We start from the raw sequence: 26,150 nt of genomic DNA on the forward strand, positions 1-26,150 counted from the left end.
GAAGTCCCTGTGTTAGTGTCAAAACAAACATGTGGGAAGGGGATGCAAAGGCATTCATGAGTGGGAAAGCAAAGGAAAGGCACAGGGATTACTGGGGAGGGTACAATCTCTAAAAAGAAAGAGCAGGCCCTGATAGACTAGTCCACACAGAAGCCAGCCAGCAAGGCTTGCCTTCCTTGCAGGATGGGAAGGGCAAGAAGCAGGGGTATGACCAAACAGATCTTGAGGGACCACCTCTCTCCAATTACATCTACCCATCCCATCTGGTCTGACAGGAGAGACATGTTCCTGTCCCATCTATTAGAGAATGTAATCTGTCAGGACCCAGGAACAGAGCCTTTTCTATTGTAGTGCCTACCCTTTAGAACAGCCTTCCTCGACCTTTTGACCCAGGAAGAATCCTTGAAATATTTTTCAGGCCTCGGGGAACCCCTGCACATTCAGGCTCAAATATAGGCAAATCTTGTACAAATAAGTACAAGATTATTATATTTGTTTAATGTGTAGGCCTGTATAAATGCATTAACAGTGTTCTTAAACTAAAAATAAAGAATGAAACTTACCTCTTTAATGTGAAGTTGCCCAAATTTGAAATAATTTTTTAAATAAATCATGATCTCCCAGGGAACCCCTAGTGACCTCTCATGGAACCCTAGGATTCCATGGAACCCTGGTTGAGAAACCCTGCTCTAGAATATCATGTCTCCAGAGATTAGATTGGCCCCAACTCTGCTGGCCTTTCACAAAGCCTTAACTACATGGTTTTATAACCGGGCTTGGGGATCTGGATGCATGGCAGAGCCCATGAAATGGTTATGTTGATTTGTTCTTGATGGTTCTGTGTTATTGCTGCTGTTTACCTTGGCTGCTGATTATGTACGTGTTGCTTTTATAGTTATGTGTTTTATGATGTTTTAACTGGTGTCAGCCACCCAGAGTCATGAATTTGAGATGGGCAGCCATATAAATTAAATAAATAAATAAATCCAGACTGACACCAGTCCAGCACCCACTGCAACCCGGACTGGAATTTCTGAAATTGGCTTTAGACACAGATGGGAGGGAATCAGTTTTGGCTGCAATGCAGAATTGCCCTGAGTGAGTTTTCCCTATCCCAAACCAATATTCCAACCACTATATCCTACTAGCAATATATCCCTTTCCCATTAGCCCATGGAATAACTATACAATCCTTTTTGTTTAGCAGCATTAGAAACTCTTCAAACGGAAGTATCCTCTGTCTTTGTTTCCTCTGCTCTCTTCTTCTGATCGTCTCTCTAATAAGTAGAGAGTAAGTAAGGTCATCATTACATGCAGTAATGTCACATGCAGTGGTCACTTCCTGAATTTGCTTTCATATCTGTTCCTGCATTTATCTTGGAATGATCACACTTTAAAAATAAATTTTGTGTTCTGCCATGTACTTCAGGTTTTCTAAGTGCATCTGACAAGCTCATATGCTAATAAACACTCAGTTAATTTTGCTCTGGCAACATAGTGATGCCTTCTGTCTGTGAGTTCTGCTCTGTCCCTCGCCTTTTCATTTCCTTGTTGCAGCCAAAGTAAACAGAGCTGGCACTACTGAGCCATGCTGTGGAAGCAGTTCATTCTGATGTGGATTTTCAAATGATGCACTCAGTTCTCCACAGCCAATCCTGTTCTAAATTGCCCCTTATTACGCTGATATTTTTTATCTGATATCTTTGGTTGATGTACAGTTAATTCCTAATAAAAGAAAAAATACGCATAATTTTAGTTCATAGTATGCCCCCCAAAGATTTATTTATTAGACTACTAGCTGCCAAATGGCTAAAATCAAAAATATGAACAATGAATTAAAATTATCATCAGCCATGCTTGTCCAAAATGTGTTTTAAGGTCCTTTGGAAAGTATGCAAAGAAGTTGGAGCATTCCAAGGACCTGGGGCAGTAATGGTGAAAGCTAAATCCTGATTTGCTATGAGATGCAGACCTCCTCAAAGGAACTTTAGAAAAAAGAATTCACTCATGTAATCTAGACCTAGTCATATAGGTCTTCAAAGATAATAACTGGGACTTTGTATCTTGTCTGGAAACAAATTGTGGCAAGATGGGTCATAAAAGGAAACGATTAAAGAAACCATCATCAAGTTTTTGACCTGCCAATATATATTTTATTTTTTTTTATTTTTTTATTTATATTTCTATCCCGCCTTTATTATTTTTATAAATAAGGTGGCTAACAGACCTAATACTCCTTCCTCCCCCTATTTTCCCCACAACAACAACCCTGTGAGGTGAGTTGGGCTGAGGGAGAGTGACTGGCCCAAAGTCACCCAGCAGCTTTCATGCCTAAGGCGGGACTAGAACTCACGGTCTCCTGGTTTTTAGCCCATTGCCTTAACCACTAGACCAAACTGGCAGCTCCTCTCCTTCTCCTTCTCCTTCTCCTTCTCCTTCTCCTCCTTCTCCTTCTCCCTCTTCACAGGCCAGGGATGGGGAAATTGTGGCCCATCGGATATTGCTGAAAACAATTCCCTGTATTGTCCAGGCTGCTTGGGGCTGCTGGGAGTTGTTGTTCAGTAAAATCTGCCCAGCTAACTGCATTTTAAATTTGAACATGTTTGCTCCTAATCTCTTAAGCTACTCTGTCCTTTGAGAGAAGGTCAGGAGATGGCATTTTTTTGTCTTGATGCTCTGTAACTTCAGATATTTATATCTAGCATTTTGCCTATCTTTCATCCTTTTCTTCTGACTGCCTATATCAGGGTTCCTCAACCCTGGCAACTCTAAGCTGTGTGGACTTCGACTCCCAGAATTCCCCAGCCAGCAAAGCTGGCTGGGGAATTCTGGGAGTCGAAGTCCGCACAGCTTAGAGTTGCCAAGGTTGAGGAACCCTGGCCTATATAGAATGCATCACAGGATGAAATCTAACAGGAACTATATTAATTCTGCAGCCAGTGCTATCATTGCTCAAGGCAAGACAGACAGCTCAGGAACAGCAGCAAGCTAAGACCAGGCCTCACTTACTCAGAAAGGTCCAGTCTAGGAAGGGAAGGAAAATATCAGCTAAAACAGTGTTTCTCAACCTTGGCAACTCTAAGTTGTGCAGACTTCAACTCCCAGAATTTTCCAGCCAGCATGGGGTTGGGTTATTTGAGGAACCATCTCTCCCCAGTTAGATTTACCTGTCCCATCAGATTCAGCAGAAGAGGCATGTTACAGGTCCCGCCTACAAGGGAGTTTCATCTGACAGAACTCAGGAGGAGAGCCTTTGCTGCCATGGCACCTGCCCTCTGGAACATCACCCCTCCTGAGGTGAGATTGGCCCCAACCTTGCTGGCCTTTAAGAAGTCCTTGAAGATACAGCTGTGCCATCAGACCTGGGGATCCCATGGAGATGGGGAGCCTGCAAGATGGCAATATTGCTTGTGAGCTGTTGGTTGGCACTTTCCCCATTTTTTAAAAATGTCTTTGGTTAATTGGTTTTAACTCTTTTAATTGTTTTAATTTTAATTATATGAGTTTTGCCTTTCATGGTTTTAATTTTTAAATTGCTCAGAGTCACGTATGTAAGATGGGCAGCTATATAAATTGAATACAATAAATAATACATAAATTGGGTTGTTTTTATTATTGATTAGGATGCCAGTAGTCTTGTACTGTTACCATCTGTGTGATGTCTTACAGATTTACAGGACTTCTTTAAAATGTTTCAGTAAAGCAAGCAGCATAAAACCTGAGCCTGGCTCTAGTGTGTTTTGTTTTATCAATGGAAAAGACACAGCAGTAGCAATGAAGTGGGATAATTTAAAAAGGTTCTCAAGACTCATTTTATCTCCTGAAGGGGAGAAAGGACAGTAAAACAAAAACATGAAGCAAGCAAAGAGGAAGAACACTGAACAGGTTACAGTGAGAAAAGAAACAGGGAGATGCAGCACAGCGGAATGGCTAGCTTCACTGGAAAGGTGGATGCATTCAACAGTATCACAGATGACTAGACATGTACATATATAAGGAGAGACTTGAATGAAGTTTTAAGGCAAACAAAACAGGTGCAGAAAAAAAGATGCCAGTGTTCCCGAGCAATATGGGAGGCAAAGCAAGCCTTTATTATAAAGCCGAATTGCCCCACAAAAGCCCTCACAATTCATCTTTGCAGAACTAGTAAAAATAATGCAGGAACAATCAGTGCCCAAACCATTATTGACTGCAGAGTGTTTTAGGTTTCAGAAGCTCAAACAAGGAGGGAGAGTCCACTGTGGCATACAAAGCTGGATTTTAAAAACTGTCCGAACGTTGCAGATTTGGTAAAGGGCTAAATGATATACTGAGAGGTCAGCTAGTCTATAGAATTCTGAAAGAAAATGTTTTTTTTTAGAAAGCTGTTAACAGAGAAAGATCTAACATTTAAGAGAGTGTTTGAAATTGCTGTCTCCACAGAAATTGTTGCTGGAAGTACTATAGAGCTTTGTTTGGAGTAAAAGCAAGAGTAAATAAGTTTGCAATACCATACAGAGTGTAAGAGGTCAAAATGAATTAAGCTACTATTGTGGCAGAAGTTCATATATCAGCTTGATGCAGATTTAAAGGAGAAACCAGCAAAATCTGCACCATAGTGAGACATATTCAGGGATCTTGTCACTCAGGAAAAAAACCATTTGCAGGAAAAAACAAACCCTTTGTAGTCATCCACGCAATAAAGAATTTGATAAAGAAAGTGAAACAGGCACAGTTAGCTTGGAATTCTATAGCATTAAAGTAGGATCAGGCCGACAATACGCCTCACAGCAAAAGTGAATCACAGAAGTGTATCTGCACCACACTTCCTATCATGGAGACCATCAACAGTAAACTGAAAAAAGTATTGACAGATTCTGCACTTGTGTTTAAAGTTGGCATTGGCACATACAAACACAACAAAGGTAAACTAGTGATACAGAAGAATGCCACACCCACGTTTCACACGGCATATCCAGCTGCACATGCTGTACACAAAAAGATAGAAACTGAACTGAATCCAATGGAAGTTAAGGGAATTATTTCAAAAGTTTATTGGAGTACATGGGTGACACCTATCATTTCAGTAGTCCCCCTGCCAAAAAAAATAGAACCGTCAGGATTTGTGATTTAAACGTTTCCATTAATCCACTATTATCTCTGCTTACAATTAAAAATATTTTCGCTGACCTTGCTGAGGTACAACTTTTCAGCAGAATAAACCTAGCAGAAGTTTATTTGCAGATGAAAATGCACAATGATTCCAAAGCTTTTCTCACCATAAATACACATTAATCATTATAACAGACTTGTTTTCAGAGCAGCATCTGCATCAGTGCTTTGGCAGAGAGCCCTGGACCATGTGCCACCAGGCTGTCCAGGCATCCAGTACTACTTAGATGACATCATTGTCACCAGAGAAAATGATGCACTGCATCTGCAAAACCTGAAGACTGCACTGGAAAGATTAGTAGACTACACAATGAAGGCAATTTCTTTAAACCTAGTCTTACATATTAGAGTCACATCACAAGTATGCAGAGAAAATTCAGGCGGTTGTGAATGCCCAAAGGCCACAAAATGTGTCAGAGCTATTATTCTTTTTAGCTGTATTTCTGCCAAATTCAGCTACCATTATGCATTCCTTGTACAGTACTACAAGTGGGAGGGTATGCCATGACAATATTGTCAATGAAAACAATGAAAACAAGCTTCACAGAAGCAAAGACACCAGTAAAGTCAGACACACTGCTCACACATTATTTACCAGTGGAATTGGCTTGTGATGCCTCACAATATGGCATTGGCACATTTACGTCACACATCATGAAAGACAGCAAATGCTTTGCAAGTTTTGCATCATGCTTACTCCAGTTGCAGAGAGAGAAAAAATCCACAAACAGGGAAGTGCTGAGCTTGGTTTGAGAAATTGCACCTCAACCAATACTTAGATGGACAAGGGTTTAGCCGCATCATTATTCATCAAGCACTACTGTCAATCTTCAATGCCCCCCCCCAAGGGGGTCTGTTTACAGGAGTTGCTCAAATGCAGCACTGAGCTTTGTTTCTTGGAGTATACAGACACAATCATGCATGGGTAGATGAACTGTTTTGTTTACCTGAATGGAATAAACAGTTTGAGAAATCCACAATAGGTAGGGATTACTTTGACATGCTTTCTCTCAAGTGACTGAAAGTCTTCCCATCAGAGCCGACATTGTAGGAGGAGAGACATGTTAGCCTATGGTAGCCAAAAATCAGAAGGAATCTGGTAGCAGCTTTTCAGACTAACAATTTTTTATTAAAAGATATAAGCTTTTGTGATGGACTCGTCCCTGGGGGAGCTGGGGGTGTTGACGACTGACGGGAAGCTCTGGTGTGGGCTGGTCCATGAAGTCACAAAGAGTCGGAAGCGACTAAACAAATAAACAACAACAAAGCTTTTGTGAACTGCAGCTACATAGATCTGATGAAGTGCATGGATCTTTTGAAGTCTATACATGCAATGAATTGAGCTATAGTTCAGAATTTTAATGCAAACTTTAATAATATTTTTAGTCTGAAAAGGTACACCAGATTCCTCCTGATTTTCATCAGAGCTGAGGTGATTCAAAAGCTAGACTACACACCTCACTGATCCATGTAGTTTTATCAGTACTGTGATGAACTTACATATTTTCTATAAAAATATTGTGCTGTTTAAGAGAGAAAAATAAGACAATATACAAAACATTTTAAAAGAAAGAAAAACAGTAATATATAACTAATGAGTTATGAAATTGTAATAGCAAAGTGCCTGCCCTACCTGCACAAAGGCCCTCTTGGGCACAGCTTCTACCTGCTCCTTGAGCAGGAGCTGTAAGGTCAAGTTTACTCCCAGATTGTGCACCAATTTTGAATGGGGAAATACAACCACATCCAAGATGGAAAACTCCCAGTCTCTGGGTGCCCAAATATCCACAACTACTAAGTCTTGTCAGGTTTTAGGCTAAGTCTGTTCCTCCCCATCCAGACCTGCATAGCCTCCAGACTCCAGGACAGCATCATTTGGTTGGCCCGGAGCTGAGATGTACAGTTGAGTATCACCAGTATATTGCCCAGGAAAACAGGATGTCCAGGAAATACTGGGCATATAAAACTTCAGAAACACAGGTACACATCCAGAAAGGAAGTGACCCAGAAACACATCTTCCTTGAACCATGCATGTGCAAATTTGTATTCAACAAGGATTCTCTTTGCCTTCATTGTCAAGCAAGGATTTTAGAAGTGACTTTAATGTTAAATGTTTGCCCAGTTAGTTCTCCTAGAAATGGTAATTATCAGACTTCATTATCTGCTGATTGAATGGTACGCTGCTGGCTAATTTCTGAAAATTCTTCCGGAAGGATACTTATCTTTGCAAGACAATAATTATTTCCTAGACATTAAAAAATGACTTTCTGGAGGAAAAATTTTTTTTTTCTGCTTAATGAACTTTATTATTATACTTGATGTGTTTGATTATTATTATTTTCTGGCTGATGAGGATTATTATTATTGAAGTGTATTATTATTATTACTATTACTTTGTTTGATGTCTTTTATTATCAAACCGGAGAACAAAATTTACTGTAAAACCACCATCTTTTGGTGGTTGTGAGGTTATGATGCAAAATGGATGGGTCCAAGGTTCCCTGTTTTTGTTGTGAGAGGGTTTTTGTTTGCCTTTTTGGGGAGGTGTAACTATATAAAACAGTTTGATACTTCTGGGGATTACAGCTGCAGGTAAGGGAACTGATCACACAATTATCCACTTGATTATTTTTGGTTTTGTTTTCTTGGGAATGTTTTAAACATTACCACAGCAATGAAGAACTTTTGGCGTGCAGGCCTGATCTGGCATGCCAAGATTTTCCTCCAACACATAACTCTCTCCCACCAGCCTTAGTCTTCTCTATTCAGTTTTGCCCTTATATCTTTTCACTTCTCATCTTCTCTTGGATTGTCTACTGGTTCATTTGTTTGGTTCTCAATTAAACCAGGTCTAAAAAATCTGGAATATGAAATAATATGTTTTACTGTATCTAGATCCTCCTTCAGCTTTGGTGATCTTTTTTCTTTGTTAGAGCTCATGGCAACTTCTTGGTCTTTGGAACTTAGTTTAGAGCACTGCATCTTTGTTTAGAGCAGTGTTTTTCAAACTTGGCAACTTTAAGATGTGTGGACTTCAACTCCCAGAATTCCCAGCCAGCATTACAGTTGAAGTCCATACATCTTATAGTTAACAAGTTTGAAAAACACTGGTTTAGAGAGTTTGATTTGGATCTGTGTTGCACTACTGGCTACAATATGTTTGGAAAGTAGCTGCAGAGAACTTTGATTTTTATTGATCCTTACTGCGTTACTGGATGCTTTTGAATGCTTTTTCTCTGACTTTGATCATTTGTGCTGCATCTGTGTTTTGTTAAGTAATGGTAGGGGCTTCCAATTTGGAATTAGAGTTGCTTTACAGCTGCATAAATTTTAAAATTTGTTTGAATCATTTCATTGGCTGATAAGTGCACTTGAAATGCATTTCATTGCAAGGAGAATTACCTAAGATAAAGAATCATTAACTACTCCAAAGGGGAAGAAATGTGACTTGGACTTCTCTGCAACTTAATTAGTCATTTCCGCTCTGTGGGCAGATTACCAATTTTTAATCCTGTCAATTGCCTTCTTCCAAAACAATCCATTCCATCATCTACTTTTACAGGCTATCCAAAGGGATTTGGATAAGAGTCTTTTCTAATTGTATCTGGGAATGTCTAAATTTGAATCTGGGAACTATTCATGATCTACCATTAAGCTATAGCCTTTCCTTAAAACACTTCCTGAACCCTGAGACCAAATAAACTTAAAGTAAATATTTTCTGGAAGACTATTTGCCTGAACAATGAAGCTGCCTTTAAGAGAATCAGATAACTGGTCCATCTAATACAACAGTGGCTTCTTTTGCAGCAGTGATTAATGGCTTCAGTCCAGAGAATTTGCATCCCAGATGTATGACATTTTTTAGATGCATGTGAAAGCAACCTTCAAGTACAGTTTGATTTGAAATTTGTATAGCTTGGTAGAGATGCTGAACTTCAATGTTCACACTGACAGTTTGTGCTGCTTAGTAGTTTGATACTTTCTAGCACAGCTAATGAGACCTATATCAGTTTTTCTGATGATTCTATTGTCTTCACTAAGTTCTGGTTCCTTCATATTTTAGACACATTACATTAATTTTACATATACAATCAAAACTAATCTAATAAATTAACCATCCTTCTCAAAACTCTTTGAACTGCCTACTCTAAGTTCAATATATCCTGATGGAAGTTTTTATAATTTTAAAAGGATCTGCCAAGAACATCATGATGAGACAAAGAAATTCTCAATGTGATAGTGATCATCCATGTGGTAGATGACAAGTTATGATTAGAATAGATGTCATTTCCAATGAGAAATAAGATTTCAAAACCCGTAGAAAAGATGCATGCGATATTCATTCCTCTAAAAATTTGTATGCAAAAAAATACAAAGTAAAACTGTTTGCTATGCTATTGCATGAAGTTTTTTCCCTTTTGAATATAATCTTCTTGCTAACAAAGTGCACCTATTCTCAACAATTGTCCTTTTGGATAATTTCTGTTTAAAATTTTCAGTCAAGAGCAATGTAAACAATATATGAATTTTCAGTTCCTTCTTTTGGTTGGAAAAATTATCCTGCATACATATTGAGTTTAAAGTATCTTGAGAAGAAAACATTTGTTTGATCCAAGAAGAAAGCTTTTCCTTGTAATCTAACATAGTAGGAAGCGAATAAATGTATGTGTATCTTAGATTGGGAAATCAAAGCAAATCCACATTCTAACAGTCCTTTCATTATCTAAAAGTAAAGGGCAGACATACAGCACCATGTAATTATTTTAATTTTAATGCCATGCTTCTTGTACCCACATACTAAATTGCCTGAATGTTTTCAATCTGTTCACTTCTCCGGATCTGAAAATATAAATCATCTTAAGGCAATTGCCTTCTGAGTGAATCCACTGGAAAATAGGTACCTTCCAAGATAAAATGAGTTGAGCATGTCATTGTAAAACCAAGTCAGCTGAGAATTGAATGCTGCTTGAGATGTGGGATGATTCTTTGCCCATATTACTCATTGGAGGGTTTTAATAAAATGAAGGGTCCTTCATTTTAAAATCTAAAGGCTTCCCCCCCCCTTTTTTTTTGAGGTTCTTGAATTTATATTGCCTTATTCTTTTCCAATATAATTTTGAATTTGTCTAATGATAATTTCATATCAAATGTGAATAAAGCCAAAAGGAATAAATGAAAGGATTTAACGAAGTACAGTAGAATGATTGTTGAATACAAAGGATAACACAGAGCTGAGGAGCTATTCATGGAACAGTGATACACTGAGGGCACTGTTTGAAAACACTTGCATATTAGTACAAACAAAATAGGAGGGAGATGGTCCTTTTTTGTCCCACATGAATTCAGATTATAGTTAAGCTCTTTCCCAGGATTTCAGAGGTTACATTTTCTGTCCTAATTTAAAATTACTAAGAAATCCCCACGTGTTGCTCTGAATTGAGTTTTTTCCCCCTGGGGATTGAATTGCTTCATCCCTGCCAGGAAGACTTTGTTTCAGGCATCCACTAACAAATAGCTTCCATCACAGCTTTGCTCCCAAATTCCTGCTGGGTAATAAAGTCTATGCCTGCTTACTCAGACATAAGTTCTACTTTGTTCAGCAAGGCTTACTTCCAGGTGAGTATGCATAGGATTAGAGGCTAAGGCTACACAATAAAGCCTTTCCCTCATTAACTTGTTAAAATATTCTCTACCCATCCTTGAGCTGGCAGGAAACTATACAGGCATCTAACGTACTGTCTGTACACTACCTCTATTGTCTTTACTCCCAGTTTCTGCCAGTCACCTGATTTCCTCCAAAACCTAACAGATTTTATACCTTCAAGGAGTATTAGAATAAGGGGGAAATACTACTTCAATTCTACTTTGATTCCAATAAACAAAAGATGACTTAAGCCTGTCTCACTTATGGGTTAGGATGAGATGAAGACAGGGTCATGGGGACATAACAAAAAAGAAAAAAAAGAGAGATGACCATGCCACATCTGTGTTATGGTTAGGTGCAAGTGGGGAAAAGTCATAAGAAAGAAAGATGCATTGAACACAGCACAGCTTACTTCTTAGAGCACAGGATGTTTCTGGACATTGCTCTTTTGTTCTACATGAGGGTTTACTTCAAAAATTAATAATTCAGCATGAATAAGTATTTCTTATTACCATGCTTTTAATCAAGGGGTAGGAATTATGGAGCATATAGATTGCACTGAGCTCCCACTCCAGTCCCACAAATCATGTCATTATGTCATTGACCCAGAGTTGAAGTCTGTGTGTCAAAAAAGGCAGGATGGTTATCACAGCAGCACAATCCAAACCTTGCATGTGATGTTGACATGCATACAGAAGGGGTAGGGCTTTGAGCCCTCTGATAAAATTACATCTAGCCTTTCTTGACCTCCCTGCCCTCAGACACCATGTGTCCTTGCCATGCTCACTGAATGTTTGGTTTGTCTGTTTCCATGATCCTGATGTAGTCATCGGCATGGCTCATTGTACTGTAAGTCTCAATATTAGTGTTACTTAGTGAAGCAAGCATTCTGATTCAGTTATGGTACAGGCACATGCACTGAGGTTTAACAAAAGCAAGTGAACCACTTGATCTGAATCAGCAGATAGATTGATTATTCTCTGCATTTGGAGAAGAAAACCCAAACCAAGAAAAAGAGGAGGTGAAAAATATACCATATAATGTTCATGTTATTGCTTTAGGAGTTGGCACAATTGCCCAATATAGAGCTTTTAGATACACAACCCCAAAGCATATGTGTGTGTGTGTCTGAATCAGCAACCAGCATTTGAAAAATCTCTAACGAGTTATCAAATCATGAATGGAACATGGGAAATGAGGGAAAGTGGAATGGGGATGTGTATAGTTTTATCATTTTAAATGGACACATATACTATGAATACAAAGGAGAACTGCCAACAAAATATGCAGCATGGAATGCTTTCACTGGGAATCTCAATTTAGCATGCTGTTTTTCAGGAAAAAGAAAATTCCCTCCAATAGTTTCCCTGGTCCAACAGCTAATCAACATAATGGGTTCATTTTGCATCTGTCAGTGTCCTGTTTTTTTCTCTTTTTCTCTTCCTCTTCTCCATTCAGGTTATTTGTCCCTCTCTAAAAAGTATTTTGTAGTGCTCCAAATATCTGAACTTCCCCAGCAGCCGATTTCTATCTTGTGTGCATGGATAGTGCTGTTTTGGCTACATAAGGAATCTACAGTACCCATAGAGAATGCGTGTGTTATTAGTAGACATGATTTATTTTTAGAAGAGTCTTTTGATGGAGAGGCAGAGAGATTGGCTTCTTCCTCTACCCACTTACAGTACTCAGGGTATGGCAAACTGGCCTTGTGATGCTTCATCTTCTCCTTAACTCACATCTCATGCCAAAAGTGATTTCCTCAGTTCTAGAGTTACAGTGCATTGGATGGTTTTGAAACTCAAAATGGCATTTCTATTCTGTTCTTTCTCTTTAAAAAAATGATGGTACACAGACTGTGACTGGAGAAGTAGGAAAATGGCACTAGTTTCACACCAGTGGCATTTTTGTGTTGTTGCATAGTTTCTTCATAGTCCCCTAAGCTGACTGGCATTCTCTCTAGCTGGCCAATAGGTGATGGCTAAAAATGGTGGTTAGCTGGACTCTGCCTTAATTAACTCACTATAAATGAAGGTTGGAAATTCCTCTTAGAGTTTCTAAGATTCTGTATCTACACTACACCAGCTTTAAAGATACTTTTCTAAATTTGGTATAGCTCTTGCTTCCTTGATCTTACCCAGTTATGTGGGACCTGAGAGTTGGCATCCTGTCCCTTTCCTTGTTCTTCTCTCACTGTTTGTTGTTTCACCCTGGTAAAAAATTAGAAAGTGGCCCAGGGTAGGGATACAGCAAAGCCACCCCTCTGAATTGCTAGAAAGCAGCAGAGGGCAGGCAAAAAGATGCCACAATGCCCTTGTGTCAGGATCTGAGAAGAAACCTCAGGAGTCAGGAAGGAATGTGGGCTTCTGCCAAAGGGGAACTACCTCCCTGCAGCACAGCTTCAGAGGAAATGCAGCAAATCTGTCTTCTCTGATTTTTTTTTTTTTTTTGTGAAGCAGTAGCTGAACTGATTAAAGTTAATTGGCTCAGCATGTCAAGCCTGCCAAAAGCCCTACAGTGCCATGGGAAACAAAAGGGTGGCTCAGATAGGGAACCGGTGCTGCCCTTGTGTTTGGAAGGGCCCTCCAAGCATCTTTCTCATGCAGCTTCATATGAGTTGAGCTGCCACTGGTTATTATTAGTTTGCTCTGTTTTCATTGAATAGAATTATTTACTGGCTTATTTACATTACCTTAGTGATTTGGGGTACAAAAAATAACTTTACATTACCACTGATGTTTTGTGCACTGTGCCTTCTATGTATTGTTATTTGGCCATGCTGTAAACAGCTAGGGGTCTGTTAAGAATTAGATGGTATACAAATCTGATAAATAAGTAAAGCAATCCGATGAACCCCTTAATATGAAGCCAGTCTAGTGTGTGGTATCAGGTGACAACTGGAGAGAACTGATGGTAGATGTTCTCTGCAAGGGCTCCCCTCCTTCAGAGTAGACCCTCCGACACCCCCACCCCCACCAGAGGCAAGAGTGGCTCCCACTCTCATAATCTTGAGCTTTGAAAAACTTGGCTTTGGGAATGATCAGCCTGGAGTCCTGAGCACCAGAATTATTTTATTAATTGATATGAGAGTATATATCATATCATATGATATCACTATTCTATTGCTTTATTAATATGCATATGATACATCATCTAGAATCCTAGTCAAGTGAGACAATATAAATACATTCTGTATATAAAGCAACGAATGCACAATTTTCAAATCTGCATGCAGCCCTGACATTTATCAGATCTTACTCCAGGCATTGAAGATAAAATTGCAGAAGGTGGAGTTTTTTTGTTTTTTGCAGCACATTGAATACTCTAGCTGGTTAATATGAATGCACATTTTGTCTCCTGACCTGTGTTGCGAGGCAAGAACAAAAAACTATTCTAAGGTTCAGCATATTTCTTTGTTTGAAGCATGATTGTTTCTTGGTTTCAAATTTCAGTTAGTTCTCGCTCAATGAGTGGGGGTGATCCAAAGTCAGACAACATGCTTAACCTTAGAAATGACAAAGGTGGTTAAGGCCAGGGATAAAGAGGGGGTGGCCATGGGCATCCATGGGTGGTGGGGTGGGGAATGATCACACATACATGATGACATCATTCCCCATACGCCCGGAGTCATGTACTTGCATCAGATGTATGTAATGGCAGCATTGTCGTGGTGATGTCATTGTGCAGATGTCATTTCGGCCTCCTCAGCGTTTGCTGCAGACACTACTGGTGGCGGCAGTTGCACGCATATCAACCAGCCAGAAAGGTTGGATGTATTCGGTGGGGTGTGCAAACCATACATATTATCAGGCACTCTTGGAAGAAATAAAGAAAATGACCAAGCACTGCATGGTCTTATTCATATGTCCTGGAACTCTTCAGAACACATGATTAGAGTTTGGTGGCCATAACTGCATGCTGCCACACATGAATGACTTTCTTTTTTTTTATTTTTAATCTAGAACTTGAATTTAAAAGGTGGTTGTTGGAATCTACTGATGGATCTGTATGTTTAAACTTGGCAGGCTCCTCAGTTCAACCGAATACCTCTGTGAACAATGGCAGGAAGGTGAGATTCAAATTAGAACAAGAAGAAGAGACAAAGAAGAAGAGATCCGTCTAACTCTGAAAAAGTCGATGTGTCTGACATGCAAATGTAGCCATAGAGAGCAAACAAGACAGCTTAATTGTTTGTTTCTCTAAGGGAAGGAGCTAAACCCGGAATTAATTTGGCTCCGCTCGTGAACCAATCCGTTTGCTCTGCTTAATTCTGGCAATTAAAGAAGTTTCTCAGACACAATTAACATGTAAATCAGCCGCGGAGTGAGGGGCGCGCTGGAAGGAAACGGGGAAAAACAAGCACGGAAAGCTGGGCAAGGCGGCGTCTTTCCTCATGCGTTGAGCTTCATTGGCCGCTAGGGGCGCCGAGGATACGAATTTTCGAAGGAGCAGCTTCAGATAAGCGGCAGCCAGTCGGTTTCCCCGAAGGGAGGGGGCTGGGATGCTGAAGGATTAATTTATTACCGCTGCTGCTGCTCCCGCTGTTCGCTGGGCGGATTGGCTCCGAGGCAAGGACGGATTAACCCAGCCAGTAGCTGTTAGGATACGATTTGGGTATAAAGAGGGGAGGGACGTAGGGTGGAGTGGGGAGGAAGGTGTATTAATGGGAAAGTCGAGACAGATATGCCAGAGATCCCCGTGAAAAGACTGCAACGCGATGGCCATTCCGGGACGCATTAGATTAGCATTCTCCATGCACGCAACTGTCTGCGTATAGCCAGTAGGGCTGGCACGTCAACAAAAGCTGTTATTTGCCTGCGAGGACAATGCCTGCCCCGTGCTGATAAGCATCACCAGGAATGTCGGCTGAGACCGAGAATTTAGCCAAAGGACGATCTTGCTCCGGTACATCGGCTCCTAGTTACGCGATGAGCCCACTCTGCTCCTTAGAAAAAGACGTCCTGGGAGCACAGCAGCATGTTTTCCCAGTCGCGCTAAGGCTTCAGTCAAGAGTTGGTCCACTGTAGGCGCCAAACTTTTGTCGAATTGATTAAAGCATCACTGGCGTAGCGTCCCCTTCTGGCAAAAGCGGCGAATTGCAAGCAGCAAAATTACTATTTCTCTCCCTCGGCGGTAGAACCTTCGTGGTTACGTAGGATGAAAATACAGGATTACGCTACCGCTGATCTCTGATAGCTTGAGTGCGCCTGACGGGACGGGAACAGGTTGCGGCAGAAGGCTTCCGGCCTTCCTTATTGTATTTCGAGTTCTTCAGCAGCTTTAGTTGGGGTTCTGTCGCCCGCTGATCCTTCGCTGGACAGGCACAGGGCCCCGGCAGTTCTGCCCCGTTTTATTTCTTCAGAAGTGCGCACACCCTTTTTGACGGCCTTTCCCTCGGCAAACTGCTTCGCAGGCACAATGAGCTAGCCTGCGTTTCTTTCTCCTTTGACACAATCTCGCGTTGAGCCTCTAAAGTTTGAGACAGGCAAGAAAAAGTTGAGTAACTGCGGCACGATCAGATAGGGGAAGAAGGGAAAGTTAATTTTTGACGGCTATGGACCAGTTTTCTAAGATTATTTTAGGACAGGCTATGCTGCTTCCTTGCCAATAGAAGTTTTTTAAGAACAATGGCTGTGCATTTTATTTCTCTTGTACGTATTTCAGTAGTGCACGCACACGCACAGATGTCCCAGGGATGCTTCTAAGCTCAAAAGCTTTTGATCGGGGTGAATACGAAATGGTCAGCCAAAATATTATTCCAGAGGAGATCCTTATGTCGTGAAGTCTTGCATGCCCTTATTGGTAAGTTATTCATGGCACTCAAGGAAATACCAGTTCATGTGCGTGTGTGGGACGCTTAATGTATATAATATTGCAAGGCTTTAGTCTTCTGTTAGACTGAAATAATTATGATGTGATCGTCATTGCTTTTACGCGTGCCTCTCTGCTTTCTTGTTCTTTTGGATGATTTCCCCAACTTTCGGTATAGTATGCTTGTTTGGCAACGTTTCCTTTTTTTTTTAATTGAAACTCTTCCTTAGTTTTTTTTAAATTTGAGTTTTTCAAGAAACGAATAATACTTAGATTTTTTCCCCCTTCAATTAAACAAACTTATCCCAAGAGCGTGGGATAGAAAAGTACCAATGTACTACCGTTTTGATTGTGTTTTTGTGTATGTGGTGGTGGTGAACTAATTCTAAAAGAGATCTGACAAGTGCCCACACCTCACACATACCTCCCACCCACGCACCACAACTAACCCACTCCGTCGTCCAATCGGCATACACTCATTCATGCGCAGAAGTGGGTGTAGGTGGAAATAATTATTGGCCCGGTCCGTTTCCACGGAATCCAGCCCGGGATTTGACTCCACCTCCAGCCAAGCTGCTTTCCAGTGACAGAAAGTGTTGGGACTGAGTCTGGCACTGAGAAGAGGCAGGGCAAGGGAGGTCGAGAGAGGGAGAGGCGCTGCTCCGAAGTCATCCCCAAACACATTTCAATGACCAGGAGAGCTTGGGAAAAGCGCGCTTTCCTGCCGGCGCACGAGCGAGGCTGCTTCCCTCGGCGGAGTTTCCACGAAGCAATCTCGCCAGCCGGGAGCACTTTTGGGGAAGGGCAGAATAAGACAACGAAGGGACTTCCCAGATCCGTTGGAAGGGGACTTACTGGAGTGGAAATCAGAGTGGCGTTTGGACGAGGAGTACTTGAAGAGCCTGTATCATCTTCTCCCCACACCTACCCTTCCCCCCTCCCTCCCTTCAGTAGAGATGAACGCATCGCGTTTGCGTTCCCCAAACTAGTCCGCGCACTAAGCCTCTCTCCCACTCTGTTTCCCCGAAAAGCCCCCACGTAATAATGACAAAGGATTGCAAAGGCGAGAGTGGATCGAGTTTCGCTGAGCGATCCCCTTAACTGGATTACTAAATGGGACGCTCCATCAGCTAGTCTTGTCTTCTTAAGCCTCCAAATACATGCACCGACGAGGTATGTGAACTCTTCTTCCGCGTCGGGATCCGCGCGGGGCATTGTTCGGCAGTCGGGGAAGGTTGCGCGGCGCGGAGCTTTGCGAAGTCCTGCAAGGCTGCAGCAGAATGAGAAGCGGCGGCAGCGGCGTTCCCAGGAAGGCGAGGCTTGCGGCGGCTCTCTGTCGACTCCACTTTTCCCACCGGTCCTGCGTGCGGTGCTCCCTTTTTAAAATTATTTTTGCCGGTGGGGTGGGGGAAGAAAACGGCTACCACGCTTTTCTGTGCACGAGCCGCGAGCGCTAAGGAAGTGCTCCGAGATCGTTCTCCCTTCCCCCCTGCCGAAGTCCCTCTATTTTCGCAGCTTGGGGCCACCTTGCCCCGCTGTCCGCCCGGGCGCTGAGGAGGGGGCGGTTGCTCCGCGAAAGCAGCGGCAGGCGCGCACAATGTGCTCCCGGTGGGGAGCGCAGCCGTCGCGTTCCTGGCCGGCGTTGCCCGTCCCTTGACACGAGGCTTCCTTGGGGGGCTTAGCTGGGCGTGGAGTCTTTGTTTCCGAGACAATGTGGCAGAAGAAGGCGGCTGTGGGGCAGGTTGGCTTGCTTTTCGTGAAGGCGGGGAACTTGGGGCTCAGTCGCCCCCTCTTCCTCTCTCAGCCAACGCCTCTCCGCCTCCTTCGACGCTCTGCTTAGTGCCCACCCTGGTCTCTGGGGTGCTGGTGTCGATCGGCGCCGCCGCCGCCGCCCGCCTCTGGCTTTGTTTGCAAGGCAGGAGACGGGCTGGCGCAAGCTCGGAGCTCCTTTACCTAGGGGATCCGGGGATGTGCGTGCAAGGTGCTGTCAGTCTACTTTCCTCGGAGAACTAATGGGCTAAGCTGAGGGAATCGGGGTATTCGTGGACGTGTCTGGGAAGGGAGTGACTGGTTGCTCCGAGCCTGTCAGCTCCCGCGCAGTGCAAGCCTCTTGCTGCCGCCCGCCCTTTCCTCGGCTGCTGCCGCTGAAGCAAAAGGGGGTCGCGCGACCAGGCTACCGAGGCCACGCGGATAGACGCACACGCTCGGCAAACTCCGCTGAAGGGAGAGTTAATTGGGTTATTGGGCCACATGTTGGTTTATTTCCTTCCTTGGAAAGTGTACATGTGGGGCGGGGCAGGGCGCACGTTTCGTTCGCCCCTCCAGACCACAGCCACCCCCATAGCGGAGGACTTCGCAAAGCCGGATCTGGCGGCAGAGGAGTTTTCTGGGCGGCTCAGCGGCCTCAGGACCCCTCCGAAGGGTGGGAAGGGTAACTTAGGAGGAGGGAGAGGCGAACAGTGGAAGGAGGTGTGGTTGAATGTGATGAGGAACTCCTTCCATTGGACAAAGAATGGAAACGAGGAGCAGAGAAGAGAGTATTCCTGGCTCAGGTAATGGAGTTGGGGAAGGAACACAGTTGTAAGAAAGAACTACTAAAGAAGGAGAAAGCAACAATCACGAAGTGGGCTTCTGGGAAAGGAAATTCCTTGTTTAATTTGTGTGAATGTTTAGTAGGCAGTGCAGGCTGTTCCAAAGGCAAAGGGAGGGGTCTCTTTCTGTCTATACCTGCATGTATGTGTATAAATACACCTTGCGTTTAGCTACTTTAAGATTGGTTAACAAAAATAGGTTTATCAGGGGTACAAGAACCTTTTCTCAACCACAGGACTGATCTTTGGAACATCATTTGGAATAATAATAAAGGGTGTGTCTTTAAGCATATGCAGAATGACTTTTCATGACCCCTGGAATAATCAGTCAACCCCATTTTGGAGATCAGTGAACAGGAAGCCTAGAACAGAACAACAAAAAGAGCTTTCCGTGCAGCTCTGAACCCCATCAGTTCCTTCTCCCTTGAGTCCCACAAGAGAACAGCATATGCTAAGGGATTGGGGTGTGTGTAATTTTGTCTTCCTTAATACCTTAAGGAATTGGGCTGTGCCAAAAGGCTAAAGAAAGAAAGGGTTAATGGAAGCAAGTTACCAATGCATTGGGAAAGGTGCAATTCCAACTGCCCTCACTTTTTCCCAATACTACCTAGATTCTGTGAAAGAAATCTATCCATCATACCAACAGCTATCTTAAGCCAGTTGGAGAGGAAATTGATGCTGATGGCAGAAGATGGTGCTGTTGGGAAGAACTTAGATTGTGTTTGTGTGCTATGTATTATATCAGCATGAACAGCTTTTAATTGAAAGTTTTGTGTATTAAATGCCCTGGCTGTAAATTTGCTTGAGTGAACGTGGGAGGTTTCAATCTCCCATGAGTTGTTTTCCCTGCCTGCTGGTCTGTTGGAGAAGTGGACTGGAACTCAGGCACTGCTGGGGAGTGCACTTGGGGGGTGAATGGGGTGGGATTGAGAACTGCTGCGGATCACTGCCTTCCTTGGAATATTCAAAACAACAGTTACAGTGCAAATGTAATCCAAATAATGGGTACTGATTTCAAATCTAAGAAATGCATTTGGGTATTGTCAGGTTCCGGAAAGTTTTGCTGAAAAGTTTGTGTTTCTTAGATAGGAAAATATGTTTGCAGAGTTCATTGTTTTGCACAGAATATTGTTTTGAAAAAGTTTCATTGAAAAAGAAGTGAAAATCTATGGGACTAAGGGATTAAATTGTTGCTTTGGTGGTGTTGTTTTTCACTTGTACTCATGGTTTTATAAATCAATCCACCTTTTTTTGCTGGAGGAAATTACTGGATACTTGTAATTATATTTGAAAAGATCCAGACCTATGCCAACTTGACAACCAACTTAAATATTGTTAGCAAGGACCAATATTTGGTTATCCACAACATTGTCAGAGCAAAATGGACTTTAGGTAATTATAAACATATATTGAAGGTAACCACAAATACTAAGTAATTTCTGTTAAATAGAAGCAACTAAGCCAAATATTTCAGAATTAAGATTAATTATTGACCTAAAATTAAAAATGGCAACATCCTGTCTTTATTGTGAAAGCATTGTGGTCTTTGCACTGGGACCGTGATGTTAAAAATATGTAATACTCCCTCCTCCTCCTATTTTCCCCACAACAACTACCCTGTGAGGTGAGTTGGGCTGAGAGTGAGTTACTGGCTCAAGGTCACCCAGCCAGCTTTCATGCCTAAGGCAGGACTAGAACTCAGTCTCCTGGTTTCTAGCCCAGCACTTTAACCACTAGACCAAACTGGATCTCTAAAAATAAATAAATTAACTAAGTAATTTCAGTTAAATAGAAGCAACTAAGCCACATATTTCAGAATTAAGATTAATTGTTGACCTAGAATTAAATAAAAATGGCAACATCCTGTCTTTATTGTGAAAGCATTGTGGTCTTTGCACTGGGACCGTGATGTGAAAAATATGTAATATTCCCTCCTCCTCCTATTTTCCCCACAACTACCACCCTGTGAGGTGAGTTGGGCTGAGAGTGAGTTACTGGCTCAAGGTCACCCAGCCAGCTTTCATGCCTAAGGCGGGACTAGAACTCAGTCTCCTGGTTTCTAGCCCAGCACTTTAACCACTAGACCAAACTGGATCTCTAAAAATAAATAAATTAATTAACTAAGTAATTTCAGTTAAATAGAAGCAACTAAGCCACATATTTCAGATTAAGATTAATTGTTGACCTAGAATTAAATAAAAATTGCAACATTCTGTCTTTATTGTGAAAGCATTGTGGTCTTTGCACTGGGACCGTGATGTGAAAAATATGTTTATAGCTTTCGGTAGAAAAGAATCCTGCTAGTTACCACAACCTTGCAAAGAACCAGGAAAGTATGGATCTATAAGCCTTTACAATATTTTAAAAGAATTAACTAAATGTACTAATCTGTGCTTGAAACAATATATGCATATATTGTATACACACAAACATGCACATATAGATGTATATATGAGAAATGCTTTTCAAGGGAACATTTTTACCAGGATATTTTTCTACAAGGTATATAAACTATTTTTGATTGGAACACTGGTTGCTACTAGGAAAGCTTAAAATCAAAATCCAGAGTCTTCTGAATAAGGATTTAGAAAGCAACATACACACCATTATTCCTTCATGCTTTCTATTTATGAAAATCTCTAGACTTCCATAATAGTTTAATATATATAGGCTCTTGAGGAGAGAACATCCTGCCAGCAAGACTAAAACATGAAGGGTAGGGAAGGAAATAGCATAGAAGATAGTTGGTTCTATTGTTTTATGCAACAAATCAAAGAAGATCTGAACCATGTGTGAGAAGAACCTATGAACCACATATGTTGCTCATGCTTTCCATCATGAAAAAATGTTTATTTTTTTCCCCAAATGATTAAAGAGATGTACTTCATGTTCTAATCCACTGTTCCTGAATGGGAAATAACTGGCACTAAAGGAATAAAGAACAGATCTACCAAAAATCCCCAGCTGTTTTAATGATAACAGAAATAGATGGTATGTTCCACACAGGATATATAATTGGAGCAGTTGAAGTTTTGCCTGTTGAATTCTGGAAAAAAGAGGCAGCAGGGGTTAAAGGCAAGGAGCTGCCTTCATTGATTTTTTTTTTAAAGGAGAGCAAATTACTGACCTGTGATAAATTCAAAAGAAAACTCTGTTCATTAAAAGGAAGTGGGAAGCTGTAGACTTATTTGTTTGCTTGTTTGGGAAAGGAAGGGGGAAAGCTGTTAGTTCAGCAAGAGTAGGAAGAATCTTACATAAATGCAACAGGAAGGTGGTCACATGGTTTCCCACAATAGAGGACATAAAAGAGATTCATTTGAACTTGCTTAGTACATATATTACCCCTGCCTACTGACAGGAATATACTGTTGTGCCACATATAATCTGCATAAACAAGTACTTAAAGGCTAAAGGACAACTTTAGTATAATATTGGAATTTCAAATGAATTATTATAACATTCTGAATTCTTGAAACAAATTATATATGGAGAGACACATGAGAAGATGTATTAGTAACAAAAGTAATCCATTTGTTTATTATTATCTTTAAGACAGATAATGAGTGATGGGTTTGGTCTTTCAAAGGCTAAAACAGATTGTTCAGGAGAGAGGATGCATTGAAATCAGTGGGATCATTTGGATGAAATAAAATCCACAAAACTAAAGGTTTAGAACAGAAGTGGGAAAGCTCTGGTTTTGCCCAGCATCTCTCACTAGAACCCTGGTTTAGAATAGTGACATGTCCATTAGGGAATCATGTCCTGGAAGAAACACAATGATAACCATGGATTCTCTGACCTTGATGTAATACTGAAAAAGTATGCTGCCATAAGCAATCTGAACCAATCAGGAATGGACAGAATATCTGGTTCACATATTACAATAAGCCATAATATATTTTATTTTCAGTTTAATGTGATGTGTAAGTCATCCATTATGACTTGTGGTATGTATGAACCAAGCTGCTATGGCTTGTTCAACAAATTATGGCATAGTGTTTAGTGTGAAAGCAATAAAATCATCTGAATAAAGCTACAGAGCATTTCTCTATGTTATGGGCTACAGTTTAATATGCTTTGTAGCTCAGAACATAGTTGCTGCTGCCTTGTTATCTGGTTTCTTTATAGAAGCTGTGGTCCCCAGAATTTATGTAATTTAGAATATTGATAGTCTTTTCAGAGTATGGAACATTGTATTCACTGTGACTGCAAACTATTTCATGGCGCTACACAGCATATGTCAAGGCAAAGACTATTTCCTAGTATGTGTTTAACATGTATGTCAGTCTCTGAGAAAAAAAACCCTGACAAAATAGAAAGTATAGGACATTGGTCACCTCCTCAATTGTTAATCTGTCTCTATCCCTAATCTCCTCATTTGCATTTTACCCAACATTTTCTTCATTGCAGCAGAACAAGTTAGAAGCTAGTCTTTCTTCAGCAATGTCTTTAATTGGTGGGTCATGAAATGCTTTTAGTAATTAACTAATTACATTTCAAAGCAAAGATACGTAAGAGATATGCTGTGATCAACTCACCTGACAAAGATACAGCTGCCTGTGGGTTGGCAGCTGCTGTTTCAACCTATGGTTGCAACATGATTATTAACAACAGGAATCAAATTTGTAAAACTAGAACCTGTAGCTCTCTGGATTCTAACCTATAATCCTGTTTCACTGTTCTTAGAATTACAACATCTTCTGTTCAAGACTTACTTGACTGGTCCTTAGCTAATTTTTCACATCTATCCATGAAGCCTAAACTCAACAAATCCTTGCTAAGTATCTGTATGGCCTGTGATCTATATGACACCTTGCAAAGTAAACAGTTTTACAGGCTTGAGTCATTTTCCTAAGTAATTTGCCATTGGGTTATCAGCTCCAAGTTTAAGTGAATATGGTAAGGAATCATACATTCATTAATATAGTATGAACTTTCTGCTTGATTGTGGTTCCAGAGTATGATGTATAGTTGCTGACCAGTGGTTTACTCATTAACCTCTGTAGGCATTATTGACCTTTTTGGGATTAACCTCAACAGTGTGTCATTCCTGTTGCTTGATAATATGCCCTTACTGGGTACTTTATTATAATCCATCTTTGTGTCAACAATGTAGACAAAAAGCCACCCATGCATTGCTTTGTCAGTCTGAACATTTGACATGATACAGGGTTGGTTTCTCTTATTTAGATACTGGCTTCCAACAAATACGTCAGTTTGATTATTTGATGCCAGTAATACTGTTTATATAACTAAATTTACTCAATTGGTTGATCATCCTACTCTTCTTAAAGAAAGCCAAAATAACTGGATTTAAGATGAATTATACAGTCAATTTCACTGATGCTTAATTGGCTTAAATCCAAGATCCCTGGCAGATTGTGCTGAAAGATAGGTCAGCAGTACTTAATTATATGATCAGGAATTTGGCTTCAAACGATGAATTAGCATCTCCATTTTTCTGAAGAAACTGCAAGTCTAATATCCCAGTACTGAAAAATAGAAGCAGGTTTGTGGAATCCTCAATTTTAAAAAATCACTGTCGTCTTTTAATCCATTTAATCCAGATTTCTGTAATTTTCCATTGGGCTATTGAATCAGTTTAGTGTAGTTATTAGTAGAGTTTTAGTAGAAGGTATAGTGCTGTTAGCACCTTAGAGACCAAGATGTCTGTACTGAATTATATATAAAATCATTGCAGAATATTTTTTTTCTTGATAATTAAATCCCACCTTTGAGCTAGCATTGCAATCTCTCTACAATGCTACTCTAAATTAAAGCATAGGCCTAATTTTTTTTACTGAGGGCTGCATACCAGATACTGTGGTTGCTGCTTCGCATGATCTAGTGCTCATGTTTAATGAAAAAGCATTTGGGGAACTCTTGACAGAGGCAGTTACAGCTCAGACACAGATCAGTGTCAGGCCATCTGATGTTGTCCCAGGCTTCTGAAACTTGCTGTGGAAAACTAAAAATAAAACATTTGAGATATTCAGACTGTCAGAAGATAATAAATGCTTGTATGTACATACTGTCTAGAAATCTTGGCACAGAGCATAAAAGCTGCTAATGTTAAATTAAGAACCAGAGCAGGAATTAGAGGCAAGATAATAAATATATAGATAAAAATATAAACTTGCATACATGGACGTATCAGCAATATCATGTAAAAATAAACAGAAATGAAATGTCCAAGTAGTCTGTTTTCGTATTTTAAATTTAATTCAAGCTAAAGTTTAAAAAGTATCTTAGGCACTTTTGAGCCCATACTATATTAGTTTGCTGGGAAATGGCACAATTTAGTTTTCCTGAAATCTTGAAACAATTTCACATGGAATGTTACCACCATGACCCCCCCCCCATGTAATTGTTTGGTGTATTGAATAATGTAATAATTCCCCACCCCCACCCCAGACTATTTAAAACAAAATCCAAAACTCTAACTGCGTGCAGACTGAAAAAGAAATGGAAAATGATAAGCCAGCTATAAACAGCTGACAGTTGCTGCATCTCAAGAGAGAAGACATATGGTAACTCACTGAATTCAATACTGACCTTTCCTTTTAAAGGTATTTTAAATAGTAGCTATTGCTATATACAGGGTTTCGGTGCAATGACTTCACACTGAATATATTGGCCTTCCCAATTCTTTTCTCTAGCTACAAAGCAAACTTATGTGGGAAGGAATCTGTCATACCATGCTGAAATGTATGGTGTTTTTATTTCTGTATGGATGTCAGCCTGAGGGTTCATCCAGCATGCTTTTAAAAAGTTTATGTTTGTATTTATGTGCAACCCATTACCCTATACAGTAGATTCTGATTTTGGCTGCCTTCAGTGGAAACCAAATACTTCAGGGGAAACAGGGAGGAAAACTGTTATTTTTATTGCAGGGATTCAGCCAGTCTGGGCCAAGGATCGAAGGGTAGAATTTTTTATAGGGTGAAATTGTGTT

General features: G+C 40.8%; 1 protein-coding gene across 1 annotated transcript in view; it reads left to right on the forward strand.

Moving 5' to 3' along the window:
• The first annotated feature begins 17,104 nt into the window (after positions 1–17,104).
• Positions 17,105–26,150, forward strand: part of SEMA6A (semaphorin 6A) — a 177,995-nt gene continuing 168,949 nt past the window's right edge. The window contains exon 1 of the mRNA XM_063295310.1: positions 17,105–17,777. The gene's annotated coding sequence lies outside the window, so the exon portion shown is untranslated. The remainder of the gene's footprint in view (positions 17,778–26,150) is intronic.

This window comes from Candoia aspera, chromosome 2 (assembly GCF_035149785.1).
Source record: "Candoia aspera isolate rCanAsp1 chromosome 2, rCanAsp1.hap2, whole genome shotgun sequence".
Taxonomy (NCBI): Eukaryota; Metazoa; Chordata; class Lepidosauria; order Squamata; family Boidae; genus Candoia; species Candoia aspera.